Source organism: Etheostoma spectabile, chromosome 2 (assembly GCF_008692095.1).
Source record: "Etheostoma spectabile isolate EspeVRDwgs_2016 chromosome 2, UIUC_Espe_1.0, whole genome shotgun sequence".
NCBI classification, from domain to species: domain Eukaryota; kingdom Metazoa; phylum Chordata; class Actinopteri; order Perciformes; family Percidae; genus Etheostoma; species Etheostoma spectabile.
In genome coordinates, this window is record NC_045734.1 from 8337168 (window position 1) to 8344104 (window position 6937).

At 39.4% G+C, this 6937-nt stretch overlaps 1 protein-coding gene and 1 long non-coding RNA gene across 7 annotated transcripts in view; one reads left to right on the forward strand and one right to left on the reverse strand.

Moving 5' to 3' along the window:
• LOC116697095 (uncharacterized) overlaps positions 1 to 617 on the reverse strand; it is a 15624-nt gene extending 15007 nt beyond the window's left edge. The window contains exon 1 of the long non-coding RNA XR_004333915.1: positions 607 to 617. This is a non-coding gene — a long non-coding RNA (uncharacterized LOC116697095). The remainder of the gene's footprint in view (positions 1 to 606) is intronic.
• fbxw7 (F-box and WD repeat domain containing 7) overlaps positions 1 to 6937 on the forward strand; it is a 110374-nt gene that overhangs the window by 57306 nt on the left and 46131 nt on the right. The gene's annotated exons all lie outside the window — the stretch shown is intronic.

The following is a 6937-nucleotide window of genomic DNA, read 5'->3' on the forward strand; positions in this document are numbered from 1 at the left end:
AAAAAATGTTACTCATGGAATATAATGAAACACACTGGAGTTTAGTTGAAGTGAGATTTAGTTTGGTTTGTCATATGACTATGTATATTTGAAATTTTCTAATTTACATTACCACCCAAAAAACTAGAAAATAATGGTCAATTTCTTGTTTCTCTACCATGGATGAGAAGCAGAGAATTAACATTAACTATCGTGAAAATGGGGTTGTAATTATCATTTTGTTGGTTTCTGAATAGTTGATAATAATAGTTATGGTGGTGGCGATGGCACAGTGGATGCAACACATGCCTTTGGTGTGGAAGATCAGGGTTTGATTCCCACTGCGATACATCAACCAGCGTGTTCCTGAGCAAGTCACTTAACCCCTAGTTGCTCCAGAGGCGCGCAACCTCTGATGTGTAGCCAGTTATAAGTCGCTTAGGTTAAAAGCGTCAGCTAAATGATATTTAATGCAATGTAGTGGATAAGCATTAGATAAGTTTATTAGTCAAATCTCATTTCAAATTTCATAATCAATTAGTGATATTTGAAGTGGCCACCATTCTCTCGTTGCACCTTCTCAGTTGTGAGGATTTGAGCATTTATTTGTTCTATGTGACGGCAAACTGAATATCTTTGGCCTTCAGCTCCAAATAACACAGAGGGGAGGAAGGCATCTGCCATTGGCTATTCTGAGAAGCAGTCTCATTCCAGGGAGCACACAGATCCAGCCAGTTAGCTTCAAAACACGCAGATCAGACAAACAGTTTTGTTTACCTTCGATTTCAATCGAGAGTCATAACTATGGCACCCAAAAATGTTTATTTTATTAAAAAGATACTCTGCTTTGATTGAAATCTATCTAGGTATGCCATTTAATATATTATTTGGAAATGGGATACATAAACAAAAAAATGTGTTAAAATATTGCGATAACCTTCTGAATATCTAAATACAGCTTTTCCTTAGTCAGTACTCGACAAATTGGTCTTTGCCTTTTGACATTGCACATGATCGGTGAACTTAAGCCTGATCTAAATGCCTCTCGAGTTCAAGCTGGGGGTGTATAGTGTTGTGCAGTGTTGTCCTTTACGGTCAGAGCACCCCGGTTAGCGATGTGCTCCCACCTGCCACAGGGCTGCCTGAAGGCACTGACATTTCCCACGCTTTTGGATACTCGAGGAGCTGAGAAAGTATACACGTTTCCTTTAGGGAGGTGTCACAGCCCCTAGACGTTAATTTAAATAAAGATATGAAGCAAAGTGTACCCTCCTAAATACATACTGTACATACCAACACATTACTCATTAAGTTATCCATGTCGGGTTGTGCTGCATGGCACGCACATTTTGCTACATAATTCAACAATATTGGACACATTTAATAGACTTGAATTAAACAGCCACTGGGGTAACCGACTTTTGAGCATTTCAATTCTTTTTTAGTTTGTTTTTGTGAAAACCTGTTTTTTTTGTTTTTCACCTCCAGCAATAAATATGCTGAGGTCTTATTTTAAAAATGAGACCCTTTTCTTTAAATAAAAAGTGCAACCCTCCTGTGACAATGGAGGACCACTCTCAGGCTGCTCTGAGATGTTCTAAGTCTCTAAGCTGCCAACTGAAAAACCACACCTTTGTAAACAGTCAAACCTTTCCTTTTCCCACAAAACAAAATTCAAAGGACCTTTCTCCCATGGCATTGAGTCAAACTGAACCAATATAGCGTAATCTCACTTGGGTGGCAAGCCTTCAGGTAAGTCCTCAGAGTCCTGGTCCGTTCACACATATGGACTCAAACGCTGTGACAGTGATAGTCATTGGGATTGTAAAGCACTAGAATCGCACATGAAATCTGATAATGGCAAGCGCTATACTAGTTTTGAAACGGATGGATGGATGGATGGATGGATGGATGGATGGATGTAAATTGATTTGCACATTGAGTTGTCTGCTGCTAGTTTGGGTGTGTGTGGTACTTGTTTGTAATACACAATGATGTGCAATGATCTGAATTTTGGTACATCAGAATCAAAATCTGATGACTGTTGGTAGGTTATTTGTTTTGCCAGAAACCTGTCAGAAAAAATGTGATCAAATTACTCCCACACAGTCCTGATATAGCAGAATAGTTTTTGTATGTTAAACACTTAATGTTCCTTGGGGTAATTTCGTCTTTACAGTTGGCTGCTCTGCCCGACTTAGCTTTGATTTCTCTCCAGAAATGTGAGCCGTGAATCACTCTGTGCGGTCCTTTCCCCCTGTCTTTGTATCAACATTTCTCAGTGCTGACCTTCACCAAGCCACCCCTGCGCCTTTCACAGTGTCCTGCTCGCTATAATCTGGTCATCAGTGAAGACAGCCTGTGAATGGATGGCTGACCGGCTGTAACTGATTCGACTGTCTGCATAGTTTGTCTAATCTGTGTATGAACCCTGCTGTCTGAGTCACAGCGTGTGGTCTACTGCTTTTGATTGGCACTTCTATTGTACTGCAGTCCTGTCTGGACACTTGCTGCAGTCCTCGACTCACATTACGCTTGTAAAATTAAACATTTCATTTTTTCAGCTAACCCAATAGGTTTTTAGATGGTTTATTTAGCTTTCTAGGCCGTGAATTGATTGAGTGGTAAATTGACAGAAAATCAATCTACATTTTTTTTTAATGATTGTCTAGACTTTGTTTTTTGAAAAAATGCTATCATTCAGCTTCTTTAACGTGGATATTTTTTTGCCATAGTTTTTTTTTTGGTGGTAGTCAAGACATTTAAAGACATCATCTTGGGCGCTGGGAAACCCTGGACAGTTGTCATTCATTTCCTGTCATTCTATAAATAAACAATTAATTGAGAAAATAATTGGCCGGTTAATGGATAATTAATATTTGCAGCCCTTCTCAAGAAGTAGGACAACTATATTCGAATCATCATCTGACATTGATTAGGAGCATGTACAGTATGAGAGATGATGGATGACTGCCAGGTTAAGGCCATGACATCCATATTTATAATTTGTGCTGTTCATAAATGACCTTGGCTCTGGTGTACTGTACCTCCATGTCTGACAAGTAAGGCTGTGTTCAGAGCAAAAATAGCACTCTGTGTTAAAAAACCACAAGGGGCTATGTTGCCACAGGTACCGGTGAGAAAATGAAATATGATCCAGAAGGTTTAGTTTGAGGAGTACATCAATGACTTTGAAGGCTTATCACATGCCAAAACACTGCACAGGGGTTTATAATACTATGAGGCAGAATTACTCAACTCTGGAAACTTATCATGGCGGCAGTCATTTAATCCTCTGTCATGATGTTCTCAAGGTAAACAGAAGATTATATACAGTAATTGATGGACTAATGCAGTGTGCTGCCGGACAATGGGGCATTGCGTTTTTTTGCCGCAGTACCAACTCGTAGGGCTCATTGAAATGAATGGGGAAGCAGTGCTGTCGTCAGTCTGAATGCAGCCAAACGCATACTGCCCAGATTCTTACTTTTCCTTTTACTCTCTGCCAACACGGCATGAAAACATTCAAAATTGTTAGTTAAACATGTTTGATTAAATTAGTCTTGCTGTGGCATTCACCACATTTTATTATTCAAAACATCAAGGCATTGCTGCTGTGAGGAGGTGGATGCATTCACTGTGAATGTGCTCCTACTTGTGTAAATTTGGCCAAAAGACACATCAACTGATAACAAGATCTTGAGAGAGTATATGTGTTAAGAATAATGCATGAATGACTGCCACCCTATAGCATCATCTATTGTAACATTTAATTAGTGGAATCTTCTTGCTGGAATGGCTAAAGCTTTCTTCCTCCAAGAGTTCATCCTTTTGAGAGTTTCATCTCTGTCAATGGATAGCAAAGAATAATCAGCAATCCTTCTGGGCTGCACATAAATCTTGTTATAGTCTCTTGCGGACACACCTTTCCTTTGTGCCATTAATGCAACAACGATGTGGAAATTATAGCTCCCTTTCAGTTGCCCTCTGTGGGTATAGAACAGAAGGAGGATATGGCTACATGCCTGGCAGAATATTGACTCACTGTTCATAAAACTCATGCTTTGCCTACCCGTTATACCAATTTCATCCTACTTCTGCAGTCTTTTCTTTCACTCATTGATTCATTGAAATTTTCCTGGCATCATTAAGAGAGATGACTTCTGGTCTTATCTCCGACGAGCACAATCAACACCCGCCCTCATCACACTGGATGGGCAGCTTTTTGTCCCGACTAAATTGAGTCATTCATCGCAGTACAGAAGACTCCCTCTGGCTGAGCACAACACATACTGTTCGATGATTCATTTTGCAACTTTAACTTTCTAAAAAGGCGGCATTGTAAGGTGCAAATTACTTGTTTATGAACAATTATATTTTACCTTAGTTATTTTAAGACTCGGTGGCAGACAAAGGCAAGAACATAAACTTACAAAACATTGTATTTATTTTTACTCCTTGTGTATTTAGCAACACTTATCGTTTGTCATTTCAAAGTCTGTAAAGCACTAGAAATTCCTTTCTATATTGTACTAATTTGAAATCCATTTTAATATGCATTACTACAAAACAGATACAGATTCAAAAAGTTAGCATGGCATGGTGCATGCAAAATAACATAGGTGCGGTCACAACAGATCTGTGTCCATATTGATAATAAGATGCAAATCTGTATTTAAATCCATGGCAAAAATGCTGGTAAAATGGCACAAAACCGACTACTTTGAGATGCTACGTTTCTGAAACTGAAGCATTCTGAAACTGGACATTTTGACCACTGTGGAGACATGGCTGTGGTGCAACAGAGCTGCGTCCCGTGGACATCAGTCGTAATCCTTAATTTGTTGATGCTGTAGAGCTGCTGTCAAGTAGTTCTTTTGTATAAATCAGAACTAAAATGTAACAAAGCAGTCCTTCATATTGGAACAAATCCCCAAATCAAGCCCTAACAGTCTGTTTGAACTGTCCATCTCGGTACCTCTGATTAAAAAAAAAAAAAAAAAATAAAAAATCAAAACAACAAAAGGCAGTTTTGAGAGCTGCCTTTTGATAAAATGTTTGCAATGATTGCGGCAATTTCTTTTTTTTTAATTTACAGTATGTTTTGACAGTTTCCAGTGTGTAAAACTTTTAAATCAACAAGCAAAGAAATATGTGACCGTAAAGTGAGTAAAAAGTGAAAAATAAGTGCAGTTTCATTCCTGTGACTTGACGCTTTGGTCTCCTCACAGCATGTTTACCTCTGTGATTTGTGCGTGGGAGTTGTAATCTTCCCATTTGGCTTTCAGAAGAACGACGGCACACTATCACCGTTCTTCACTGTTTCAGCCCTAATTTGTTTCTTTTAAGCCAAACAAAGAAATTGCTTTTACTTTTCAGCGGTTTGTGCTCTCAAGGCTTGGTGCTAATAGCACTTCAGCTGATGCCGGTCTGTACAAATGTTTTAAGAAACTGCGGAAGCAAACTTGATTTCTACGAACCAGAAGTGAATTGTTCCATCACCTTCACATTACATCAGACACCCGCAACAAAACCTTTTTTATAGATCTCTCGCCACAGCCAGAAGAAACATTTAGTTTCCAAAGAAGCTGGAGGCAGCAAAAAAAGAAAAAAAAAACTCAGGCTAAACTACTTAAACACATTGGGTTTGTTCAGGACACCCCCGTCTGTCGCTAGCAATGATGGCGCAGTGAAGAGGGACGGTTCTCTCCGACCAAACAGTAGTCTGCAGGTTTTCATGTCATCTTTTGGTATTGCCTTATTCCAGGCTTGGAGCCTCGCTTGGAGCCTCAACTGAGGTGGTATTAAAAAAAAGTGCCTGTTAACAGGAAAAACGCCATAACTGATGTTACAGCAGCATTTACGTCTTTAGTCTATCCCAGCTCACGTCAGGAGACACCAAGGACAGGTCGCCTGTCCACCGCAGGGCTCATATTTGATTCAGTAAATGACAATATCCCGTTGCTTTACCAGAGAGTAATTTATAGCACACACTTCTCCTTGAACCTGCTCATAACGCACTCATCTCCTCATGCTGATGCCCTTTACCTCTATTAAAGAGTCTTTCACTAATAGAAATGTTTTCTTTTTTCTCTTTTATGTCCTGCTCTCCTGTTATGCAACGCTTTGAACACACAGGTAAGAAAAACCTCATATTTTGATTATGTAGCGCTTATGTTTATTTCCTCATCTGTATCTATAGTATTAGGTCCATCGTTTTACATGCAACGCGAAAAAGCTGATCCTAATCCCACTGTGCTCTTCACTGGTGCTTGTGGTGGTTTGACTGCAACAACTCAAAATGCTGTTTTGTTACCTCTAGGGGGCAGCATGAACTAAATGTTCTATGGTTCACTGAGGTATTAGAAAGCTCAGTGCCTGGACCTTCCCCATGTTAAGAGGTTTTGTGCATTACGACTGTGTCGCTATTTGCACCATGTGTGTTTAATTTATCTTGCTTTGATAGTGTTGTTGGCTTCATGTTGTTTGTTGCAGTTTTAGTATCAGCAGTGGTCTTGTAGCTCTCAGTTTTGTGAAATCATGGATATCTCCCAATCACAGCTTTTGTACCAGAAGATTGTATGACTTCTGCTGTGTTCCATTCACATATCTACCTCTTGCAGAAATTAGTATTTATAAGCAGCTCCTGTGTCCCTCAGATACGCATCTGCTGTTTTTCAAGCACCAACTCTCCCCTCTTCACTATGCAGACACTCCCAGCTAAGAGCTTCAATAAATGTTCAGGTTGTTATGACGACTACGAGTGCAGCACTCAATACCACATTAAGAGTCTGAAGAAGCTCTTACACTGTTGCACATCTCTTTAGGTTTAATGCAACAGTAATTGTACAGAAAATTCTTGGGAATCACAGGGGAATAGAATTATGACTAGTCCAAAAAACAGAGGATAGTTTAGTTTTCATTATCACAGTAATGCATGTTTCATACATGTTTTTTT